Genomic DNA, 27,307 nt, shown 5'->3' on the forward strand with positions numbered 1-27,307 from the left:
GCACTCGAACAGCCAACCTTTCGGTTAGCAGCTGAGTGCTTAACTGTTGTGCCACCAGGATTCCTTGCAAAATATATTAAACTCGTATCTTTGTAAAAGTAGACTAGTGTACACATATTATTTTGCTTTTGGAAGAAAATTACCTAAAAGATGTTTGGGACTTAGCAAGAATAGAATAGAGCTAGACCAGACTGTTTCATGTCTTAGAAAAATCTGAAACAAATGTGTGATTTGTGGGTTTTGCTTTCTTTTTTTAAGGAACAGGACACATTCCAGTTTTCTATTCATTTGACAATAAATCAAGGAAATGATCATTCTGAATCTGTCTTAACTGCATTCACCTCGATTTTTAACAAGTTTGCTCTTCTGGAGGTACATTGCAATTTCAATACATACAGTTGATTTAGGGAAAACATTCTATGGGATATGAAGTAGATTAAAGTTACAGTTTAGTTCCACAAATATTTACTTAGTAATCACTATGTACCATTCTTTGAGATGGACACTGGAAATATAAAAATGATTAAGCAAGGTCTTAGTCCAAATGACCCCAGATTGCATGAGAGCTTACATGTAATTTTTGTTAAGTTTTGCTTTTTGGAATTATGAGTTTTTGTCATTTCAAAACTAGAATTGCTAATTCATGATTCAGAAAAACTTCTTGGAATCAAGTGTCACGAAAGCAGCTTACAAAGATAGGTTTTTAAGAGCAGGCGTATAATAAGGTAATTAAATAGTACTTATATATTAACTCGGAGTCCTGGTAGCATAGTGGTTAAGAGCTATGGTGAGCTATGGCTGCTAACCAAAAAGATCAGCAGTTCGAATCTGCCAGCTGCTCCTTGGAAACCCTATGGGACAGTTCTACTCTGTCCTATAGGGTCACTATGAGTCAAAATTGACTTAATGGCAACGGATTTGGTTTTATTCTGGTTATATATCAACTCACCTTTATATATAATTGTATGGAGTCCCTGGGTGATGCAAATAGTGAATGCTCCTTATTAATGGAAAAATTGGTGATTTGACTCCACCGAGAAGTGCATTGGAACAAAAGCCTGGTGATCTACTTCCAAAAGGTCACAGTCATTGAAAACTCTATGGAGGGCAGTTCTGCTCTGGAACCTGAGGTCATCATGAGTTGGAATCAACTCCATGGCAACTAGTTTATTTTATTTTTTTATATGTAATTGTAGAATTCCTGGGTGATGCAAACAGTAAGTGCTCGGCTGCTAACATAAAGGTTGGCAGCTGGAGTTCACCCAGAGGGTCCTTGGAAGAAAGGTCTGATGATCTACTTCTGAGAGGTCACAGTCAATGAAAACTCTGTGGAGCACAATTCTACTCTGAAACACAAAGGGCCACCATGAGTTGGAATCAACTCAATGGCAGCTGTGTTTTTAAAAAATATTTAATTGTACACATATAAATACATGAATACTAATGTGTATACCAAACCAGAAAAACCAAACCTGTTGCCATTGAGTTGATTCCGATTCATAGTGCCTGGTGGATTCGAACTGCTGACCTTTTGATTAGCAGTGGTAACATATGTATGCACACATGTATATGTATGTGTGTATTCTCACACACAGTATTTTTTCTCTCTGCGAAACATCTACTGTAGATGTTTAGCTAACAAACAGCAGTCAACCTGCTAAGATGCTTTTTATGCTACAGGCAGTATATTACAGATATTTGTAAAATGCAGAATTTTACATAATACATAAAGCAACGAAGGTTGAAATATATATATATTTGCTCAGTTCAGCATATTCTGTATTAATTTTTTTCAAAAGTGAGATTTTAGTGCAACAGTAAAGCCACTGCTTACAGATTAGATTTACCAGTGTGGACTGGCTAAATCCTCTTCCATGAGGATTGTGATGGTTAAAGTTGTGTGTCAACTTGTCTGGGCCATGATTCCCAGTAGTTTGGCAGTTATATAATGACGTAGTTATCCTCCATTTTATGGTATGGTGTAATCACCTCCATAATGTGATCTGATATGATCAGCCAGTCAGTTTTAAGTGGATTTTCCTCAGGGGTGTGGCCTATATCCAATATATATGGATGTTCTGGCTTTTGCTTGCTCTGGAGCCTACGTCTGGCTCGTCATCATCTGACCTCCAGTTCTTGGGTCTTGAGCCAGCAGCCTCCTGTATTGCCTGCCAGTCTTGAACTTGTCAGCCTCCGTGGCCCATGAGTCTCAGCCTCTGTGGCCCATGAGTCAGCATCCTGCTATCGGACCTGCTGAGCTTGAGTTAGCCAGCCCCTGCAGTTTTGTGAGTCAGGAGAAGCCTCCAGCCTGATGCCTGACCCACAGACTCGGGACTTGCCAGCCTCCACAACTGCGAGAGCCATTTCCTTGAGATAAATCTCTCTTTCTCTCTATATTTACATATATACATACACACACACACACACACATATATGTATACACGTATGTATGTGTATATATATATATACATATACACATACACATATGTGGAGTTCTAGTGGCACCATGGTTAAGTGTTCAGCTGCTAACCAAAAGGTTAGCAGTTTGAATCCACCAGGCGCTCCTTGGAAACCCTATGGGGCAGTTGTATTCTGTCTTACAGGGTCACTATGAGTCAGAATCGACTCAATGGCAACAGGTTTTTTATATACTTATGCTTCACTGGTTTCGCTTCTCTAGAGAACCCAGCCTAAGACAGGGATGATATGGTGGTGACTTGTGGAAGAGGCCTGCATGAGAGAGAACAGTCAGGGAAAGTCTCTCAGGAGGAGACATTTGAGCTGAGATAAAGATTCTGAAGTAGGAAAGACTTAGTGACTTAGAGAAACAGAAGAGGCAAACAGAAGAGTTTGGTCCAGGTATAGTGACCAAGGGAGAGAGTGTTGTGAGAAGTCACAACAGCCTCCTGTGGCAGTTGGCTGAGGTATCTGGTTTATTACACACTGTTTAAAAAATTGTAGGCAACATTTAAAAATTAATGTTTCACACACAAAGCGAGAGTTCCAACTTCTCTTGAAGAACTACATGGTCTGACAACTGCAGATTCTTTCTCCCACGTGGAAGCTACCACTTGGAGCTGGGTTATGACTACCGCTTTAGGAGGCTCTGTGTACCCTGGTTCGCTGGTACACGCACACTCATACCTTGTATAAAACCCGTTGCTGTCAAGTCAATTCTGACTCAAGTGACCCTATAGGACAGAGTAGAACTGCCCCATAGGGTTTTCAAGGCTGTCTTTCTCCCTCAGAGTGGCTGGTGGATTCAAACTCCTGACCTTTTGGTTAGCAGCTGAGTGCTTTAACCACTGTGCCACCAGGGCTCCTTCGTCATACCATATATGACCATGTCCTAATGCCCTACCTTTGTCCTGTTAATTAACAACGCGGCCCCTTTAGACATTCGATTTTCATTTTGCAATTTAGGGCTTGAAAATTCTAGTAGGGACTTTTTTTTTCCACAAATGAATTTAGATGGTATTAAGCAGGAGTCACGTGATCTACTTTAAAATTCAGAAAGTTTACTCAGCGTGCTCTGGAAGGATGGATTATAGAGGCAAGAGTGGAAATGGAAAGAACACTTAAAATACTGTTGCAGTTATTTAGAAGGGGCTGGATGGAGCGTTTTTCCAAATTGGGGCCAGGGAGAGAGAGTGAAGTGGCTTAGGCTGCTGTGCTGCCCAGATTTGTCTATCATTCACGCTGTGTTCCTTGTAAGCGAGAGCCCCCTGGAGTGTAGGTCCCTGTGTTTGATGAGAATAGGATCCTCTGTACTTATGCACTGCTGTAGTCCTGTGGGAAGGATTTGGGATAATTTGGCAGGTAGACAGCTGGCGCAGTGGTAAAGATCTCGGCTGCTAACCAGAAGATGGGCGGTTGGAATCCACCAGCTGCTCCTTGAAAACCCTATAGGGCAGTTCTACACTGTCCTATAGGGTCGCTATGCATCGGAATCAGCTTGACTGCAATGGGTTTGATTGTTTTTGGTTGCAGGTAGAACTGAAGCTTCTTGCTGATGGATTTGCCCAGTGTGGGAGGCAACGGTAGTTAGGGAGAGGAAAGAATGTCATCAATTGTCTAACTTTGATTTAGATTTTTCTTTGTTTAGTCACGGATGGAATTTGTGGGAATTAGTCTATGTCAGTATTAAAAGTATAAGGTACACTATATAAGTCAGCAGAATAGATACTTCTGGCTTTGAGTGTACAGCAGTCATTATTTTCCATCGTGTTCTCTAAACAAGTGCCATATGAAAAGTGTCCTGGTAGTCTGAATGTATGGATTCATGTCTGTGAGGTATTTATAAACACCACGATGTGAATTCTTGCTCCTTCTAGTATTTTAATGGTTTCGCATTAAATGGTAGGTCATTAAACTTTTCACTGAGACAGTGAGTGGTGATTAACTCCGTCTGGGTTCAACCAGTGTAATTTTAGAGGTTACAAATATTGTTACAAGTCAGGTTAAGGTTTAAAGGTGAAAGTATAGTGAAGCTTGACTGAATGACTTTTACAGCATGGAGTTAATGTACACAAACAAAGAAACTCTTGTTTTCTTTCCATTATGAGTGCAGAGAACAAATGACTTGCTTGTTATAGAGAGGAAAATGTGAAAATTAGGTTGGTCTACAATACAATCTGCTTTGTAAACCCATTTACTCGGTATTTCAAATTGAAAGTTCTTTTTAAAGCGCTGTTTAACGTTACCGAGATTTAGAAACTTTAGACCCTGGGTGTGATGCCTTTTGTTGAGATAAGACTATCCGAACAAATGGCATCAACAGATTTACTATCTTTTACGTAAAGAAAGCAATTTACTGCAATAAAATACACTAGCACCCTTTTAGAGGGGAAAGTTGCCTTTTTCTCTCCATTGACTGTTTTTAATAGATGCATCTCCCCCTAAAATGCTTCTATCTGTTGCTCTCAGTAAGTACTTTGAGTAATTTGATATAGCCCTGTCTTTTTCACTGGCTGGATTTAAATCTTGGAGACTGGAGTTAAGTCAAGGAATGAACTTTGAAGGACTAAAGTTGTTTATTATGACAGAGGAATGGGATTAAAAGGCTATAGCTTCCTTTTAAAGCTGTATTTAGTATCTACCTTGATCTTAAAGACAGAAGAGAGATGAAGTCTGATTCCTATGTAGGCCAGTTTTGCTTAAATTACTAGATTCTTTGAGTTCTTTTGCATAGAATTTCAAGTAAGTGCCAGAAACTATAATTTAATATTCTATTCATTAAAAACATATTTTGGTGTCTAATAAATTGACCATTCTTTTTCTTCTCCTTTATTATTCAACATTCTTTTACTTATAGCTTTTGCCTTGGTTTGAATTTCTGTCAAATATGACAGGACTTTGTGGGGAAAAAACATTTTGCCTTAACAGATTTTAGATGTAAACTCTAAGGAATTTAGGGAACATTTTGTTTTTATAGAAGTAAAAGAGGCTTGACTGTTTGGAAGTTCTGCAATAATAATAACTTGGAGGAATTAACAATAATGAACAAACTATACAGTTTTCACTTGGGCTAACTGATCCTTTAAAAAACAGTGCAGTGTGATCTGACATTATTCAAGTTGTAAAGGCTGGGTGAGATGAGTAGGTCTAGTCGCTGAGGTCATGGCGGAAATGCAAAGGTCAAGGCTTTGCACTTAGCCTTGTGTCAACAGCGTCATGCCTTGATACGTCTAAGAACTGATTTGACTGGGTTCAGCTACATGCATGAGTATATTACACTCTTGCCTTAATTTATGTAAAGGAGTGAGTAAATACTGGTTTTTATGCCTTTGTACTTCTGCCTAAACTTGAGTCAAATTAAAGGAATTTATAACTAAGAGAAATAAATTCTTTAATATGCAATTTACTTAGGATTTTAGTATGCTTGTTAAATGAATTTTTTCTTAAATATAGTTTAAGAGTATGTGTGTATGTGTATCCTTGTCCATGTACTTGTGAATATCTATATGTATATGAATAATGCATATATGAGATATATACACATGTATATTTTGTATATTTATATATATGTGTGTATGTGTTATGGAACATGCCTGATTCAGGAGTATATTTTTGGCTGAATTTCAGTCTTCCTGTGTTCAGAGATAATTTCCTAATAACATTGATGATTTTGCCTTTAGTTGGGTTCTACAATGATGGCGATGATCAGAGAGGAATTAAGAATGTCCTAGCACACTATCATGAAATATTTACATAAAATATAATTCAGATTTTCTGCCACTCCATGGTAAACTCGATCAAAATCTTGCTATGTTCTTTAGTCCTTACTGCTGTCTCAGTTTCTGGTAAAGCCAAAGAGTCTGATCTACTTCAGAACTTTCCTTGAACATGGCTTTTTGTTGTTCTGGAAAACTCTGAATGTTCATAGAGACTCCTGAACTTCTTGGATGACTTCTAGTCGGAGATTTATTTGTGATTACATATTAGTGAGAGGAAACTTCTCCTCTAGTCCAATGATAAAAGTCCATTTCTTCAGTCTGATTGAGCCATCTTTGATACATGCTTCCTTTAGATGTGATCAGGGAAATGAAATGTGGAGGTTGGCTTGACTTAGACTGATCAGATATTCCCCTGGATCCAGGATTGGTATCACCTTTACCTGAGTCATGTTGGGGAGGGGTGGATATCTGAATAATATTAGGGCCATTAGGAAGGAGTACCCTCACCAAGATCCTCTTCAAATAAATCTATCTTTTGCCCATTAATGGAGAGTATTCTTCCAGAAATCATATCATTGTTTTTCAGTCTGGGCTGTTTTCTCTGTAGGTTAGCTACCCAGCTTTCGTTTTTAATTTTAGCAGTCATAATTTTCATATCTATAAGCAAACTTTTCTTATTATTCCTTTTTTGTAGAATTCTCTTCTTATTTTGTTGATGTAATAACTTCCTGAATATTTCTGAGATTATTCATTATTGCTCTCTATTAGTATTTTCCTTTATGATATCTGAGTTATCTTCATTTCCTCTGGGGTCAATGCTTAATTTCTTAATTGTTGGTTCTTCTCTCTCATTCTTCTGCTTCTTCTCATATGTCAGATAATCCTTGAATATCCTTTTGTTTGGAAAGAGCGACTATATAGCTAATAAAAGTGTTATGCCTGATTCCTGTTTGGAATCATCACTAGGAGTTCTGTGTGAGGTAAGCAAAAATGACGCTTTGCTTTAGGTGTATCAGCTAGGAAGTTAGGATGCTAGCTGTCAGGCTACAGGATCACTCAGATTAAAGCATGAGTATTATGCCAGGTTTCATCTAGCAGTTTGGTTTGTTCAGTTTCATTGGGAAAGGGTCAGCTGTTTTTGCTGGAAGTAAATTCCAGCTGTCTGATTTTACCTGCATTTGGGGAGAAGTGGGAGACAAATGAAAGAGTTGTCTTTAGACAGAAGTGTAATTAATCCCCATGTTTTCAGTTCCCTTTTCACTCTGTGTTCCAGAGTACCTAATGACTTGGGACTAGATTTCTATGGCTGACTCAACAGAATTCTATGTTTTCCAGAGACTGCTCATAACAGAATCTAAACTGCAGCTCTCCCCACTATTTTATCCCTGGTCCCGCTCTTTCTCCTTCCTCCAAAAATTTATTGATATTCTTATTTATTGGTTATGCCTGGTCTCCCCACCCCCGATTATGTTTTTCCTTCTCAGAGCTTTGTTTTAATACTTCTGAACTTTTATTTCAGTGGCTTCTTCAGAAAGAGAGGTGGCCATTGTGTGTGCCAGTCCTACCATCGAAATCAATTGTTGATACTATGTATAATATAATGGATATTTAGATTTTCAACTATAGATTGTTACTACCTATAATAATTTTCCAGGTCTTTGAACTGGTTTGAACCAGTTCAGTCATGGCCAACAAAGTGAAACTAGAACAGACTTGAATTTTTAAAATTTCAGTGATCTGGTACCATAACCAGAATGGGAAAAATTACATGTCGAAGCCCTGGAATGGGAGAGCTCAGATGTAGTGAACCCTTCAGGAGCCTGATAATGTGAGACTGGATTATTGCCAGGACTGAGGAGATGATACACATTCAAAGTGGTGTGCTCAGCCACCATCTTTGAGTGGGGCACCGCTGTTTCCAACTCTGCACAGAATTGGATGGACAAGAGATTTGATTGCTTATGCCCTTGTTTTCTAAGAGGGAGATGAAGTTTCTAGCCGGGCTTTGACCCATAATTTTTCCCATTCTGGTTCATCCACATTTAAAAAATTTGAGTCTGATCTGGTGTCACTTCTGGTGTCGTGATTGCATTGGAAAGAACCAGTCTGAAGCCCTGTAATTAGCGTAGTTGGTTGGAATATAGTGCTAATATTTTCATAATGATGTATTAGACCCCAAATAGAACAAGCTGAAACTGATTGCTATTGGAAAGGCAATTCAAAGCGTATTTAACTGTATGTACAACAGTTTATATATACCATTTTATTTTAGCAAACTTGCTTAATCTGATAGATTAATGTATAAATATTTAAATCCCAGATTAATTTATTCATTCAACGAATTTCTTTAATCTAAGTAATTTGTATTTTGATCTTTAAAAAAGCCTGTTTAAAGGTCCAGGACTGATAGCACACATTTTGGACATGTTATCAGGAGGGACCAATGCCTGGAGAAGGACATCATGCTTGGTAGAATGGAGGGTCAGTGAAAAAGAGGAAGACTGTTAAGAAGATGGATTGACACAGTGGCTGCAACAATGGGTTCAGACATAGCAACAGTTGTGAGGATGGCGCAGGAATGGCCAGTGTTTCATTCTTTTATACATAAGGTTATATGAGTTGGAACTGCCTCGATGGCACCTAACAACAAGAAATATTTTTTTAGGAAATGTTAAAAAAATTTTTTTAAAAAAAGGCAGATATTTTTGCCTTTTTATTTCTTTTTGTTCCTACAGTAGCTATTGCTGTTATTAATCTTTAGTGAGGTAAAAAATTGCTTAATCAAAAGGGGAAAATTTGGTTTTTATACTCATCATACACTAACTTTTATTTTGGCTTTTTGTAGTAGTCTTAGGGTTCTGCAAAATTATTTATTATGTCCAATTATATTTAAACAATCTGAAAGTACAATGAATTGTATATTAAATTCAAGAAGAATGCTATTGATGTGGAAGAGACTCTTTTTTAGAAGATATATAGTTGTTTTTTATTGTAAATTAACGAATAATCAACATTAACAATTAATTTATACAACAGAGGGTGAACTCAGGCAGCTGTTTTCTGTTTCTATAACCCCTGAGGCAGCTAAAACTTAGTTTATATCCTGAAGAAGAGGAGTTTTATTTTTTTCAGGAAAAGCTATATTCCTTTGTTAATAATACTTAACATCTCATTTTTGAAGCTGTTATCCCAGCACCATTGTTCTTTGTATATACCCCCCAAACAACTCAAACACGTTGTGTTGAGTCGATTCTGAGTCATAGCAACCCTATAGGACAGAGTAGAACTGCCCCATAGGGTTTCCAAGGAGCGCCTGGTGGATTCGAACTGCCGACATTTTGGTTAGCTGCCATTGCTCTTAACCACTACACCACCAGGGTTTCCCTCTTTGTGTATGGTAAATTATAATTCCTTATAGCTCAAGATATGTGATATATGGTTTTTCGGTACCAATTTCTTTCCTAAGGACCATAATTTGACTATTATATCTTTCCATTGTTTTCTTGGTAGAATAACTGCTTGACAATTTTGATGAAATCTAGTGGCCAACTTAACACTTAAAAGAAAAAAAAAAAAAGTAGCGAAGATAAGCTTTGTAACAATCACAAAACAAGGGGTTTTAGGAGTGTAAATTAGTTCGGTGACAGATATAGTTTAAAAGAGATGATGTTCATTCTAATTTGTGTTAATACTTTTTCTCCTGAAATATTTCTGTGATTATCGTGGGCCCAGTTATATTTCAGGCTTCCAGCAGGTGGAGATAAAAGGTCTCTGTCAATGATGCTATTTATAATCTGGTGTGTCCACTAAGGAAAATCTTAGACACAGAATTACGAGACTCGAGAATTACGTTGTGGCAGTCAACACAAGCATCATTCTTTTTCTGTCTTTACAGCTCTTTTGCCTTCAATTTTAGCTATTTGTAATGACTCCTCCCCCAAAAGTGGACCAGATGCAAGAGTCTCCCGTCTCGTGAGAGAGCATGTTTCCCTTGGGAAAACGTTGCCTTTTAGTTCTTCACTCTGCTTAATTGGGATGAAAAATCTGACAAAAAGGGGGCTCAGAAATAAACTATAAAAGTATGAGGGAAAAATAGACCAAGAGTAGGATTTAAAATTTCACTCTTATGAGAAAATGACATTTGGTCAGTTAGCTCTTTACACTTATCACAACATTTATTTCAATATTCCTGATGCTCAAAAAGACTTTGTAATATCTACTTACCAAAAGTTATTAAGAGAATATACAGAATGTGTAGAAAGACAAGTGTGCTTTAACTTATCTTGATCATCAGTTACTATTTATCTTTGGGTACAGTTCTAGGCCTTTTGAGACTTAAAATATTTAACACCTTTATAACATGGCTCTTGCCTCAAGGACATTTATGAAGGCAAGGTCCACAGATAATTAAACTGTTTTAAAACTCTAAATGTTTTAACAGGATCCCACCCACTTCTTAAAAAATAAACATCCACTCAAAGGGAGGATGACTCTTCTCCATCAAAGGCAACAGAATTTATCACCCAGCTGTTTTCTTTTCTTCATGCTTACCCTATATTTTATTGCCAGTATAATTCTGTGAGGAGTAAGAGGACCCCCCAATCTGTTGTGATGCATTGTTTTTATTTATTTTAGTGGGGTTTTGTAAAGGTAGGGTGACGCTACTTCGTATTGCCATGTAGTTCTCCAGTATCCAAGGAAATCTATTTTTTAGAAGTATTTCTAATTTTCTCTCTCCTTCCTTCCCACCTCCTCATCCCGTTGTGTGTGTGTGTGTGTTTAAAAGGAGGATTTTTTTTTTTTTTTTTTCCTCTAAAACTGAGAGCACTTTGTCATGTTTGGGGGGAAAAGGTTAACATTCTGAAACACTGCTCTGTTTTATTGCCAGTAAATGTTTTTACAAACTAGTGAAAAGTTTGTAAATAGGCACTGTTTAAGAAAACAAAGAGATAATAAGCACTCAGACTTTTCCCTTCAAACTCTCTCTACCTAGTAAAATGCATTGGTGATCTCAGCCCTTCTCAACAATAGTTGGGATCACAAAACCACTACTCATCATTCAGCCTGCCTGGCATAATTAGTGGCTTCTACTCAAAGGAGACTAAGGGGCGTTTAGAATAGAGGCAAAAGCTTTTTTTTTCTTCCTTATCCGCCTTGATTCAGAATCGAAACAGCACATCTCCCAAAAGGCCAAGGTTGCTGCTGAACAAATTACTGCCTTCTATACCTGTTCTTCAGATGAAAATGCTTTCTCTGATGGGCCCTTTGGAGGACGCTCCGTGAAAAGTCTAAAAGAAGCAGCTGAGTTTGTTCACCAGACCGATGGGAGAGAAACATCGTTTCAGTAAGGGCAAGTAGTGCTGAACCATCACCATTGCCTGCATTTGATCAGTTGGAACACATGAATAGCTGTCATTGAAGGTTTCAGCCTGGGTGAATGGTATATATTACAAAGAGATTTGAGAGGCAGGATTTGGCCAGCATGGTTGACTGGTTAGCACCCACAACTCAGAAGGAGTGAGTTTTATTCTTTCTTTCCTCACTAAATGCTGCCATGGAAGTATAACCTACGCTGATAGTAATTGCTAGCAAACCAAGCATGGTAGAATATGCATTAACTCGTTCATTCCATTATGGTAATTAAAGACCGCTCCAGGGCACCAAATGGTGAGGTGGTGGCTTGAAATGCTCTTTCTGGAGCCTGTTGAAGCGGCTTTTGCTGAGATAACCAGTCATTCCCTTTTGGCTCACAGCAAAAGCGTCATCTGGGTTCTCATTTTCCTGGACCTTTCTGTGAACTCTGTCTCTGATTACCCTCTTATTGAAGCTCCTTATGGCTTTGGAAGAGATGGGATGCCATAAGCCTTGTTCTTTTCTTTCAGCAACTTCTTTGCTTTTCTTGTGCATGATATTTAACATCATGTTACCCATTCAAGGCTTAGTCCTGGGTGCTCTGATTCTTGTCCTTCTTTTCAGTGTTGTAGTTTTCACCATCCATATAATTTTGAATCTTAACTCTGTATAGCTGATAATTGAATACACAGAATTTCCATGTTGTGTTAGCAACATGGATTTCCCAGGCTTTGTTTGAGTTCCTAACTTTGTTGCTGTCTGCAAAATGTCTTCTTTTGAATGCTCCATAAAAATAACAATGATTAATAATAGCCATACAAATAATAATGATTAATATTAATAAAAAACAAAACCAAAAAAACCCAAAATATTTCTAAGAGAGTGATTGTCAAGCAGGGACAGTTCCTCCCCCCACCCCTGCCGGGGACATTTGGCAACTTTTGTTGTCACAACTGGGTTGAGGGGTGCTACTGGTATCTATTCGAGTAGACCCAATAGATACCAGTAAATGCTGCCAAACATTCTACAATTCACAAGACAGTCCCTCACAAGAAAGGATGATCGGGCCCAAATTGCCAATACATAGTGCCGAGTTTGAGAAACCCTGGTATAAGATGAAATTATTTTTCTCCATTCAACTTTTACATTTTTAAAACATTTCATTTTATACTAATGTTAACCATTTTCTTTCATTTTGGGGGGCCAAGGTATAGTTACCTACACAGTCAATCTGTTAGCCAATTGGTTTGAATGGCCCATTTTTCCTCATCCTCACTCAACTAAAAACAAGATTCCAGGAAAAAAACTTCTAGGGCCTAAAAGAGAGAGGTTTACATCTTGCTGATTTATCCAGGAACTCTGAGGGCTGAATGCACAAAAACACTTAAAGGATGGGCCTGGATAACTCCAGAAGACTTTTATACCTTTTAACTTCATTTATAGTTGGGCTTTTCCCCACACAATTATTGCTAATATTTGTCTGTATACGTCTCATGTCATTCTGTCCTGAGCAGCCTCTTCACTGGCTTCCCTCCTTCTGACCTCCCTTTTCTTCACCTGCCTTCTGAATCATTATCAGCCGGGCTTTGGGGAAGGCCAGATTGGCAGTGACTCCTAATTTTCCTTCTCTCAGGAATCAGCATGATTAATGGGAAATGAAACAGGCTGTGGAGTCACATTGCCTCAGCTCACTTGCCTAATGTCTATAAGCCTCAGTTTCCCCTTCTTTAAAATGGATCAGTAAAATCATCATTCCCATGAACATCACAGTCCAATCAAAGGGTTATTGGGAGAATAAAATGAAATATTGATAAAGTATAGCAGTGCCTGGCACAGAGCCTTGATAATTATTTATATTACTGTCACTGTTATTAACATTCTTGTTTCACATGGGTAACATTCATAGATAGCATTTATTCTCCTATCTGTATGTATGTTTATGTGTTTTACCCTATTTTGAGTTTGCCACCTTCAGATTACAAGTTGCTTGCACCAGTTGCCCTTATAATTTTTTCCTCAAAAGCTTGACTTTCTCACCTTCAGTAGGCTTTTCCAGTAGCAATCTTACTGCCCAGCTGCCTTCTGGTTTAACCCAAGATGGAGTAGGCTTCTCAATTACTAAAATACTCAAATATTTCTGTGTATTGTTGGAATTGGTCACAGGTCTTTATCCTTTTCTTTTTCTCATTAGACCTGTATATTCCTTTGTGTTAAAGATTTGTGGTTTTTGTTGCTTAAAGTTTTGTAATTTCCTATATGAGTCTCTACAATGTCAAGTATGAGTCACTCAGTGAAAAAGGCACTGTGTTACGAGTTCTGATCAACTGCTGGGCCTTTTCACTGCATTGAGTTTGAGTATTTGAATCTTGTGGCAATTTGAATATAAAATGCTTTTTTGATTAGCATTAGTATCAAGGGTCCTCACCTCTGGGATGGAGAAGCAGGTTCTGTAAATGTCTTCCAGGGCTCTCTGTGTTTGCGTTTGAGCAAGTAAGCAGGAAAGATAGTGTAAGTGGTAATTTAAAAAGTGTTTCTATGTTCCCTTTAGGAAATTGGCTTGTGATGTGTGTATTTGGTGGGGAGAGTGAGAAGAAAAGGAGGTGTACATTTGTTCTTGAGTTACTACTGTTTAATTTCAAATTTCTCTTTATCAGTTATTTAATTCTGATAGCTGAGATTAGCATATTAAAAATTTTCAAAGTGACCTGAACAGTTTTTCTCATCTGAAAATGTAAAAACTGCAAAAAGGCAGCTCACTTTTGGAATTTGATAGAAATGCTCAACTCTTACTGTGCGAATGATCTCAAGTCAGCATCTCTGATATTTCAATAGTTAAGTTATGATATTTTTTAAATAAATCAAGTTTTTAATCTAGTTACTATTTGTGGGGTGCATGTGTTCATTTATAGATGTGTATAATAACAAAAACGATCAATATATACTCTAGAGGTAAATGCCTACATCACAGTACCATTGTTTATTGAGTTTTGGGCAGTAGAGATGAATACTTCTTGTTTGAGATGCTGGTCAGCAGTCACTTAAGTGGGAGATGTTAATAGGACCTACCTCTTGATTGTTGAGAGATTTAAATGAGATAATTTGAGTAAGGTTCTTAACAGAGTCCCTGGCCTTTTATAAATGAGAACCATTTCTATTGTATAAAGTACAATAAAATAAACTCTAATATGCTGTGATTTATTTAATTATATAGAATGACATAATGATTAAGTGCACAAACTCAGTATCTAATTGCAAGCTATATGAGCTTGGGAAAGTTATATTTCTTAAACTCTTTGAGTTTCAGTCTTCTCAATTCTGTAGTGGATAAAATGATAATATCTATTTCATATGCTTTCTAAAAGAATTAGATAAGATAATATGTTACACATATAGTGTGTTTTATATAGGTGATTATCATTAATTTGATGATTTAGGAGATAATAATAGTTTGGATATTAATAGTGGTTTATAGTTTTAAATTAATAAATACTTTATGCTCACTGTTGTTATTGTGTGCCGTTGAGTTGATTCTGACTCATAGCTACCCTGTTGGACAGAGTAGAACTGCCTGTAGGGTTTCCAAGGCTATGAGTTGCAATCAATTCGACAGCAGTGGGTTAGGTTTTTGGTTTAATCTTTAAAGATGCAAATTGTTACATCCTTCTCCCGTGGTGTTCACTAGTTACTCCTAATTCTTATTTCTTCTTATTTAATATTATCTCTCTAGATGGGTCATTTTAGCTATATCTGTTGCTGTATGCCAGTGAGTCGATTCCGATTCATAGTGACCATATATGATAGAGTAGAACTGTCCCATAGAGTTTCCTAGGCTGTAAACTTTATGGGAACAGATCGCCAGGTCTTTTCTCCCATGGAGCCACTGGTGGGTTTGATCCACCGACCTTTAGGTTAGCGGCCGAGTGCTTAACCGTTGTGCCACCAGGGCTCCTTTAGCTATATCTATGAGTCAGAATCAACTTGATGGCAGCAGGTTTGGTTTTTTGGTTTACCAGAAGAATAATCTTTACATATGCCCACTGATTGGAGTGTTTTCAGGTGGTTTATAGAATTGCACGTATCTAAGTAGCAAGGGGACGGGGGGAGGGGGGGAGACCTAAGAAGCTAATTTCTACCCAAAAAAAAAGTTTTTGTACTGCTTATCTTTCAGCCAGTTCCCTGTGCTGAAACTACAAATATTAGTTTGTTATGGGTGTGTGTGTGTGTGTGTGTGTGTGTGTGTGTGTGGTTGTTTATATGAGTATTGGGCTTCAGAGAAACAGTGATTGTTCAATGCAAGACCCTATGGTGGAGATGTTCAGAGTTTCTGGTTAAGTAGGGATCCATAGGTATTCTAACATTCATTCAACAAATTTTTTGAGCATCAGTTATGTGCCAGGATCTAGGAATGCAGGAGTAGACAGGAGACACAATTTCTACCCTTGTGTTTCTTAGATTTTAGTGGGAAGAGACAGACAGTAAATACTCAGCAGATGAAAGGCAATGAGTGTAGAGCAGGGTTGAAATCCTCTATGATATAGGTCCTTGGTTCAGAGACGGCTCCAGCCAACCTCCAGAAACAGGTGGGGGTGTGCAAGGCCAGCATGTGTCTCTCAGAAAACAGTTGTAGACAAGTTAAGTGAACACATCCTCAAATGTCTTCATTATAAAGCATGGCTGAAATAAATGGAATACTGGAAAGCCAGTATCTGCAATGACCCTTCTCAGGCTCAAGAAAATAATCTCACTGTCATATCATATAATTTTAGCAGGATACTTTCTGAGAAATCCTCCAAGATAAAGTAGTTGCAAAACACCATGCAATGATAAAGTGAGGTTATATGTTGTAGATGGGTTGTAGAGGTAAGATGATGAAATGTTGGAAAACTGCTCAAAATGATCATTTGGTTTTCAGACTAATTATGTTTAAGTCATTCCGAATTGACAGAAATTGAATATCAGGATGAGTTTTCTATTGAGGTTACTCCTGGTTTGTGACAGTAAAACCTTACCAAAGGCATTATTTCTATCCCAGGAAAGTACAGTTTTTGCTTTATGAAAGATTTGCAAAAGCAAGCAAATTAAAAGCTTGAAAAATTTCTCTTTGGGTGGAACAGGCTATCGGATACATAATATTTAAGTTTTTGATAAAAGGAATATTTCTCTATTGAAAAGAATGCTTTGATAATTACCGTTATGCATTTGTATTTTTAGAGCCTTTTGAGTTTTTGCATAGCTTCCAAAAAGTAGTTGGCACCTCCTGAAGTTTTCACAGCCTTGTGGCATTGTGACATGGTGCCAAGCTGAAACTATGTAAGTTTTTATGCCCATGTTTTGGTGTGTATGTTGTGGGGGTGGGGCAGCAGGCGGTGACTGTAATCCTCACCCTCTGTCCAGACATCTTACATCCTGCCCCACCTTAGAAAGGTAGGTCACTTTCTTATAATTACAGTTTTGGGCTAATACTCCTCTTTGAACATGTTGAGTTTGTATTTAATGTATTGATTTTTAAATATAATTATAATGTGAATTTAATTCAGTATATATGTTTGCAACGTGCTATTCCTTGGCAAATGTTTCCTTAAATTATATGCTTGTACATGTATTAAAGTGTAGGAAATTATTGTTTTACTTGTAACATGTTCAAGGTGCATTTTTAATAAATATAAAGGAATGCCTTGAGGCAGGGGAATAGCAAGATCAAAAGCTTCCTCTATTTTAGAAGTTACTCTTATTAAGGTTGATGATTAATTTAAGAATTTATTTTTGGTAGATAAAATGACTAGGAAGGGCGTGAGCCTAAGTAGATCACTTGTGTGTGTGTGTTCATCTTCTTTCTTTTTGCTGGCATCCTGTCTTCTCCCACCTTTTTGTGTATTAGGCTAGTGGGGTTTCATAGACTGCCTTGCCTTAAACCCATAGAGGCCCACCATACTCTGGGGACAGATTTCAGCTAAAGAACATGGTGTTGTTTGACTCTGGTTAGTGAACTGGGTTGAAAGCCAAATGCGTAAAACAACAACATCAACAAAAGTAGTCATCATTTTGAAGTCTCCCCATCCTTCCCGAACCTGCTTGATGCTTAATGTAAATGTGAGAGATCTTATTTAGTGAGGCTTTATCAGAATGCAGTCTACGTTGCTGAGGAGACAGAAATCTTTTAACAGTTGCCTTTAAGGGACTGTAAATTTCAACAATTATTCAGTCCATTGCTTTCAGCACCTTTTGTTGGCTTATTAGTGTATAGAACAGCAGGGTTGTAACAGGAAGAAGAGCCTGTGCATTTTAATTAGCTCCAAAGACAGTGTGAAATAAAAGCCAGGATTTTTGCCTCATTTTTATTTCACATTGGCTGATTAAGGATGCTTTTGTAGGCTGAGCTGGCTTGACCTAATCTCAGCGAGCACCCATTTACGGAATGGGAATGGCAAAAACTTGCTCCAGTTTTCTGAATGAGGTTAGGGAAGCACTAATTAGCAAACCTCAACAGCCATGAGACAGGGACAGAAACACAGCACCCATCCATACGAAACAAACGCAGCCTGGGGAACATTCACCAAGTGAACCAATTAATGCTTGCATGTATTAGACAGTTGCTGATGTGTTTTCCGCTTTTAATTACTTAACCATGAATAAAAGCCTGATGTTCCTCAAGCTGTACTTGTTGATTAAATAAATACTTCTGACCTGAAGAGAGGTGTCAGAACTTGAAAAGTTCTAACGTTCATAAGTTGGAGGGTAGATTCCGGTTGCATTTGACCTCACTGGGAAGGAGGTGGTTGTGAATAGTCTACAGAATTTTAGAATTAACTCTTCCAGCTTAAGTACAAAAGGTCACAGCCTTGAAAACCCTATGGAGCGGTTCTACGCTGCATACGTGGGGTTGTCATGAGTCGGAATGGACTCAATGGAAACTAACAACAAGCAACAAAAACCCACTGCTGTTGAGTCCAGATCATAGCGAACCCTGTAGGACAGAGTACTTAAGATTGTAATTACTGAAGGGGAAAATGATCTATTTTGGGATCATCCATCTATCTTCTTGTCTCTTATGCACTTCCTTTTAATTACGCAGAATATTATGGAAAGAGCATGGGCTCTGAAACCAACAAAGCTAGACCCGGGTGTGAATCCCTTTGCTGCTAACTAGCCCTGGTGGCGGAGTGGTTAAGAACTTGGCTACTAACCAAAAGGTTGGCAGTTCAAATCTACCAGCCACTTCTTGGAAACCCTATGGGGCAGTTCTGCTCTGTCCTATAGGTTCACTATGGGTTGGAATCGACTCAATGGCAACGGGGTTTTTGTTTTTCTTTTTTGGGGTAGTGCGGTACATTAAGGAAGGCACTTAATATCTCTGAGTCTCAGATTCTCTGCTATCAAAATGAAGAAAATATTATCCATTTTATAAAGTTGTTGTGAGGTGTAATATGTGTAATGCCATAGTTGGGGTTGGAGCTGCCTGGTGTTCAGTAAAGATTCCCCATGTGTTTCTTAGTGTTTCAAGCAAATGTAGGGCAGCAATACATGGAAGCCGTAAAAATTGAAGATAACTAGTCTAGAGACTTTGATCAAAGAGAGACAGTCATAGGGTTATTTGGATGAAGTGAGACTGGGAGTTTAACATGAATGTCAAGTACCCATTCCTCTAACCCCACCTTGGTTAATTGAGTTGTTCACTAGATAGAAGCATATATATTTTATTGGTTTTATATCTGTGACTATATAGTTCATTTATAAATAGGTATGTGTATATAAAATCGGAAGTCCCTGGGTGGTGCAAGTGAGTAATCGCATGACTAATAGCTGAAATGTTGGTGGTTTGAACCCATCAAGAGGCACCTTGGAAGACAGACCCAGTGATCTGCTTCCAAAAGGTCAAAGCCTTGAAAACCCTGTGGAGCAGTTCTACTCTGTGCACATGGGGTTCCCATGAGTCAGAATCGTCTTGATGGAAACTAACAACAACAACATATGTAAAATCAAAACATCAGATTCAGTCATCCAGTTGATGATAATTATAGAGCTAGTTTGAGACTCTTCTGTACAGGAAAGGGCAGCAAAAATAACATTCTGGAGATGAATATGTGGGACTTGGATACGTGCAGTTTATGTTTAATGTGTTGGCAATGTTTAAAAATAATTTGCAAGACATTTTGTCCTTCCAGTTTAGATGGCATTATGATAATTATTTTTATTCATTTATGTACATCAGAACAGCTTACCATATAGATATTAAAAATTCATAGAATGTTAAGTACTTTCAGCATAGAGAGACTGGCTGTATTTTCAGTAAGCTCCTAACGGAACCCAATTACTAGTTGCTTGCTGCTTATGTGTCTTAGTTATCTAGTGCTGCTATAACAGAAATACCACAAGTGGATTGCTTTAAGAAACACAAATTTATTCTCCCACAGTCTAGTAGGCTAGAAGTCCGAATTCAGGGCGCTAGCTGCAGGACAGGGCTTTGTCTGTAAGTTCTGCGGGAAGGTCTTTGTCATCAGTCTTCCCCTGGTCTAGGAGCTTCTCTGTGCAGGGACCCCGGGTCCAAAGGACACATGTACTTCTGGCTCTTCTTGCTTGGTGGTAATGAGGTCCCTCTCCTCTCTGCTCACTTCTCTCTTTTATATCTCAAGAAGAGATTGACTCAAAATACAGCCTAATCCTGTAGATTGAGTCCTGCATCATTAACATAACTGCCTCTAATCCTGCCCCATTAACCTCATAGAGGTTGGGATTTACAACGCATAGGATAATCACATTAGATCACAAAATGGTGGACAACTACACAATATTAGGAATCATGGCCTACCCAAGTTGTCACACATTTTTGGGGGACAGAATTCAATCCATAACATTACGTTAATGAGCATGAATTAAGGAGCCTCACAAAGTGTGATGCCGATGTTGTAGTATGTGTTTCTAAGTATATCAGAAGAGTTTTATTTTCTCAGAGGTAGTTTTATTACATTTTATTTCCCTTCAATGTAGATTTTGGAATATTATTTTAAAAAATGTTGAGTAACTGCTTGAATTAAGATCTTCTGCTGGATGCTATGGTTAGACTAAGAAAACGTAAAAATTCTTTTCTTGTCCTCAAGGAGTTTACATTGCAGTTTGAGTGAAAACATGTAAGTACTGAGCAGTTAAATAATAATACACAATGTAAGCAATTATTCCAGAGAACAAAGGAAAAGGACACAAAGCTTTGTGGGGAAAAAAATCACTTCAACCTGGAGTTAATACTTTAAATAGGTGGTGGGATTAATAACATAACTTGAAGAGAGAGTGAAAAAATAGAGGGGAGAAAAAAGATTTTTTAGGAAGAGAGAATTACGTGAATAAAGAACAAAGCATGTTTGAATCCCAGGGAGCAATCTGTTTTTCTAGATCAGAGGGGAATTGTGGGAATTGGGATTTAAAAAGGTAAAGTGAGGTCAGATTGTGGCAGACTTTGGCTGACAGGCTAAGTAGTTTGGAATTTATCCTACAGACAATTGGGAATTTTCAGTTTAAATAACCACAGTCACTTTAGAAAAGGAGTGTTTTTATATCAGTCCCTTTGTTTTGAATCTCTGGTTGAATCCCCTTTTCAAATTGCATGAAGAAATTTAAGGAAAAAATGGCACTCTTTTGTTAGGCAAAGTTCAGATTTTCATTGTTAAGGTGTAATGGGATATATCTTAGGTTTGCAACAAATTACAGAATTTACAGGGCAACCACATATTGTATGGTCTTTAAGAAAGTTTTAGAGAACAATCAATTGCTTCTTACTCTTCTCTAATGCAGAGGATTTCCCTGTGTGCTTTGATCGCTAGGCTCATTCTTTTTTTGGGGGGGGAAAATATAAATAACACAACACTTGCCATTTCAACATTTTTCACATGTAGAATTCAGTGAGACCAGTTACATCAATCATGTACAACCATTGTCAGATTTTCCATCGCTGGGTTCATTCTCATGTCTCTTCCAATGCAAGAATAGATTCTTAGTTGGTCATATTAAGTGAAGAAAGCTTTCCAAAACTTATAGACCTACGAGTAATAAAATATATAGATTCAATATAGATGCTTTTGAATATGAAGACTCAGCATGGGGCTTGGGTAGAACTAAAATTGGGTAAATACTGATAGGAAGAGGGCAAATAGAAAAGGAACAAGAGTTTGGCATCAATTGGTGAAGAGTTTGGAGGCAACATGAAGTCAGGTGTTGTGTTGACATGTGCCGTGGGCAAGGAAGCTCTGTCAAAGAAAAGCAGGCCACATGTAAATCCAGGCACACAGAAGACTAGAACTGGGAGGGATCTGGCAGTCACAATTATGTCTCCTCATCTCCTGATCATCCAAGCACCAAGGACCCTGAAGCAGAGTCCAGGAGGCCCAAGGGCAGGCCCCAGACAGGCCTGGGCACAAACAACTGTAATGAAACTGCATAGCTGAGTGGCTCTTTCCTACTTTTCTTCAACTCTTCAGATGACGTTTCATGGCTCCATTTTTGGGTCCAGGGCAACACTGAGTCCAAGTTACATAGTGTAGGATGGAGGTCCATTATTTCATTCTGCTGCTGTTTCTCAATACTTTGACTTAATCCTTCGCTCTTGATATGGAAAACCTACACTTTGTTGGAGCCATTCTAATGGGTGTGTTGCTTTGAGTCTGTTCTTATGTTTAATATTTAATCCATTCCATATGCTAGTATGAAGAACTGATTCTGATTAAACACAGTATTAAACAATTGTAAAAACAAGAACATAAATAAAAGAACAATTCTAGATGACTTGTATGTTTTTATGTGGTTTATTTTAAATATTTATTGAGTAAAGGTGTTTATGCTGTCTTAAATCAGGCAAAGAGTTCTCAAGGATCAAAGTTGAATGTTAGTAATGGTCTGAAAAGTCACACAAATATAGAAACATAATTATGTTCACCACTTAAGTACTGGGGCTTTTCCGGCTGTCCCTTTTATATATTCGTTGCTAAACACCTTGGGCTATGGAAGAGGGTGACAGACTAATTCCAGTGCTCATATGATCACATATTCAGCAATTTCATTTTTCCTTTCCCCCAACACACTTCATTTACTGGCTAGAAAGAGTTGATATTTGGTTTTTAGAGGAAACATTTTTTGAAGGCTTTCGTTTGTGTCAGACTTCACAAAGCCTTTTCATGCCGTATTTCATTGAATCCTCTCAATACTTATTCTTTAAAAAAAAAAAAAAATAAGGAAACTAAGGTTAAGAGAAGTGAAGAAACTGGGGGCCCTGGTTTACACAACTTGGAGGCAGGGTTGGAACTCCCTCCAAGATTCACATTTCATTGTCCTTATCCACTTTGCCCTCCACATCCTCCCTAAAGAGGCCAAGAAAGCATGCTCATCTTATCTTTATGTAACAGTGGTAAAATTGTTACTAAAGCTATTATTTTCTCTGATCAGATTCCCCTTATATGCAGGCAACGACATGAAAACAGAAGGTATTCTTTCAAATGCTTGTTTATGATACATTCAGAGCTACCTAGACTGTTCATGTGACTGGATTTTGCTGTCAGAGCTAGAAGTGGAAGAGATTTAATTTAAATTTAATTCACTGCAATCTCTTTATCTTGTAGATAAAGGTATATGGGTAAACCGAGTCTAAAAGACTTGCCTTAGACACCTCAATATTTAGAAGCAGAACCAGCTTCCTTGATTCTTAAACCAACTATTTTCTCTGCAGGACCCCATATCCTGGGCTAATTCCCAGGTTAATGAAAATTCTAATTTGCATCAGAAGGGCCCCATGCTCACCAGGAAAATTACTAATCAAATTAAACTTTCAAGTTCTGATTTAATTTGGTAGCATTAGTAGACATGGTCTTAGGCTCTTGGGGAAGATTTATTGAACACTAATTTTAACTTGACTAAATACAATCTAATACAAAATTTTACCTAGAGCAACAAAAAATTAAATTATTGTATTTGTATTTGTAAATAGAGACTTTATTCTGGGTATAATATTTGCTTATCTTAGGTTATAAATATATTTTCAAAATCTTTAAAAAAAATCTAAAAAGATCTTAAAAAATAGGAATAGACAGTGTTAGTTTATATTAGGGAAAAAAAAAGAAAAGACAAGACAATGAGCAGTGAGGCTTTGCTAGGAAAACCATTAGATGTGATTTCTTCACCTGTTAAACCCAGCTGTCCCTTCTGGGATTTGACTTTTATGTTCTGAGCAGCATTTCTATGAAAATCTAATGAGGAAACCCTAAACTGATGGTGACAAGAGTAGCCTATTTTACAAACCATGCAGTAACTAGGATCAAGTATCAGAGGACAAATTCAAGCCCCTTTTTTTCATATATTGAATTTGGTGGCATTTCGTAAAACTATCTATTCTTCTTCCATTGCCAAGCTGACTAACAGAGTGGTCTGTTGACACCATCTGTCTGAAGAATCCACAGCCGCTGCCATGACTTTTGGTTCAGTTTTCAGTAGAAATGCATTCCATCAAGAAAGAAGACCTTTTTTTTTTTTAAAATTTCCTAAGTCCAAAGTTGTGAATCACATTAGAATTTTCTTCTCTCTCTTACACTCTTTTTCCTATTGCCCAAACACATTAATTTAATGTTTCAGGATAGTTGAGGACTGTAGACTTTATCGGTACATTAATAGAAATTGATATGTTGGTCTATGATGTGACTATAATACACAGTGCCTAAAATGTTTGAAAATAAGGAATTTATGAGGAAGTTTAAAAAATTTATTCTCTAAATGATTTATTGTTTCTGGGAAATTAAAACAAGAAAAGTATTTTATTTTAAGGAAAATGCTTTTGATCTGGGGAATACTTATAGATTTATTTAGGTAGCTCAGCTACTGAGTGTTGTAAATTTTACTTTGACCTAAGTAGTACAATGCCAATTGTATATATTTCATGAGGAAAATGTAATAGATACCAAACACTATTTGAAAATAAATCTTCTTTTCAGGAAACTAAATTTAAGTCTATTACACGTCCACCTCTGACATTATTATTTAGAATGAAAATTTCCACCAATTTTAAAGAACCCTTAAATTAAAAACTTTGTATTTATATAACCTATAAATCTGAGTGAATCAGATTCATTAACCAGTACAACCTCCTCAATTCCCATTGTAAAATATGAAAAGAATACCAGTGTTCATTCAACAGCCTTATTACACATTATCTGTGTGCTTGAAAGTGTATAAAAACCTGTGGTGAATACAAATAAATTTAAGACATAGCTTTCACTTTCAAGTTATTAATAATTTAGTTAGGGAAAAGTTCTAAACATGTGAAAGGTTAAATAATAATAGTTTGAATATTAATTACAGATGACAAGGTGAACTATTTATTGATAGTGTTTTATTAACAGTTGCTGGTTTAAACAAAAAATGGCATGGCTTTGGAAATAAAGAGACATAGATTACACTTGTCTGGCAAAGCTTCATGGAAGAAGAGGAGGTAAATAGAAACTTTACTTAAGTAAACAGGTGATAGTATAAAATTCGTAGCTGCGTTGCCATGAGGACATAGTCCAGAAGAGGGAAAGCTTGACTTCATAGGGGAGGTTAGTGTATTAGGACTATTTGGTTGCAAGCGAAAGAAACCCAGTTCAGAAACAATAGGACATGCCCAATCCATAAAAAAAAAATGCATTGGTAGAGCCACGTTTAAGGGACAAATGGAACTAATGACTAAATGCCATCAGTATATTTTGGTTTGCTCTTCTCTGCCTGGTCTTGTGTGGTTGTTTCATTTTTCTATGTCACAGACGAACTTTTTTCCACACAAGAGAGCAAACACGATGTTTGGCAGCTCACAACCTACTAGCTTTTCTCTGCCAGCTTCAGGAACGAAAGTCCCAGGGGAGGATTCCCATTGTCCCAGCATTAGTCATATGTGCATTCCTAGAAGAGTAATTGGTGCCACCAGCCTGGGGTCTACACTCATCACGGTGGTCTAGGAATGTTCTGTTACCTGAAGAATGGAGGAAAGGTGTATTGGCCAGAAACTTCCCCCCACCACAAAAATTGCCACCATGGACAGTTAATACTTACCTGAAGAAAGTTTCTATTTATTACTTACCAATTGGGGGAAACGAATGATTTTAATAATCTTTCGAAGCAATCAATGAAAGATACTGAATCGTGAATAAAATTAGGATTAGGAATACCACCCAGTGTCGAATTTCTTTAGAGGTTAAAACCAGTTACCGTCTAGTTGACTCTAACTCATGGCAGCCCCATGTGTGTCACAGTAAAACTTTGCTCCATAGGGTTTTCAGTGGCTTATTATTTGGAAGTAGGTCGCCAGACCGTTCTTCCAAGGCAGCTCTGTATGGACTCGAACCTCCAACCTTTTGATTAGCAGCAGAGCACATTATCCCTTTGCACCACCCAGAGACACCTCTTTGCCGGTTAGTGAGCCTGTAATACAGCTGTAGTGAGTTCATCCTGACCAAAACAATATAATTTCACTTATAAAAATTAAAATATTATTACTATAATTATTACATTGCAAAAATTCTCGAAATGGAAAAAATTTCAGCTATTTTAAGGTAAACATTTAGATCTCTTTTTCCTGTGCATGAAAGAGATAATGATACGGTTGTATTTTGTAGCTAGTATTAACCTGATTTTCAAAGCCCAAATGTTGAAGGAACTGTCCTGTTTATTTAGTAGATCTTCAAAGATATGCTTTTGACACTACTTGGAAAATATTCAAACTAAGGCTTTGTTGATGCAAGAAGTAAAAGGATTCTAGAAATCACATTGTTTGTGCACTGTAGTCAGCTGTGTGAGAACTAACTCATATGGCCAAAGGCCATGTGGTTTGCTATGAATACTTACAAAAGGAATAGGTTTAGATATTTGAAAAGACTTAAAATGTCAGTGCAAAGCAGTATATTTGTGTATGTTTATCCTATTTTTATTGCCATAGAAACTGTCTTATTTTTCCATTGGATCATTAGACTTTTTGGTTCATTTTGTACTAGGCAGGTTAGAGTGGTGTTATGGACTGAATTGTGTGTCCCCCAAAAATGTGGATCAGGTTGGCTAGACCATGATTCCCAGTATTGTGTGATTGCCCACCATTTTGTCATGTGATATGATTTTCCTAGGTGTTGTAAATCCTACCTCTGTGATGTTAACGAGGCAGGATTAGAGGCAGTTACGTTAATGCGTCAGGACTCAATCTACAAGATTAGGTTGTATCCTGAGTCAATCTCTTTCGAGATATAAAAGAGAGAAGTGAGCAGAGAGACAGGGGGACCTTCTACCACCAAGAAGGAAGAACCAGGAGGGGAGCCCATCCTTTGCACCTGGGGTCCCTTTGCTGAGAAGCTCCTAGACCAGGGGAAGATTGATGACAAGTACCTTACCCCAGAGCCAACAGAGAGAAAGCCTTCCCCTATAGCTAGCACCCTGAATTCGGACTTCTAGCCTCCTAGACTGTGAAAGAAATAAATTTCTCTGTGTTAAAGTCATCCACATATGGTATTTCTGTTATAACAGCACTAGATAACTAAGACAAGTGGTATCAGGATTTCTAGGTCGAGCAGTATCCTTGGCCTGGCCTCTTTACCTGTCCACTCCAGACTTTTAGAGCTAATACATGTGCCTTCACTGGCACCTCTTTCTCTGTGCATCACTAGTACTATGTCTTGTTTTATGTTATAGGTGCCTGAGCGATACCGCAGACCTACCAAGTCAGAATCTCTAGGCTGAATCCTGGGCATTTTTATAGCAAACTTCCCTGATAATTCTGCTCTGCACCAAAG

The 27,307-nt window shown here is 37.6% G+C and overlaps 1 protein-coding gene across 4 annotated transcripts in view; it reads left to right on the forward strand.

Moving 5' to 3' along the window:
• ROBO1 (roundabout guidance receptor 1) overlaps positions 1 to 27,307 on the forward strand; it is a 1,063,338-nt gene that overhangs the window by 636,695 nt on the left and 399,336 nt on the right. The window lies entirely within an intron of this gene.

The sequence above is a fragment of the Trichechus manatus genome, unplaced genomic scaffold (genome assembly GCF_000243295.1).
Source record: "Trichechus manatus latirostris isolate Lorelei unplaced genomic scaffold, TriManLat1.0 scaffold00012, whole genome shotgun sequence".
NCBI classification, from domain to species: Eukaryota; Metazoa; Chordata; class Mammalia; order Sirenia; family Trichechidae; genus Trichechus; species Trichechus manatus.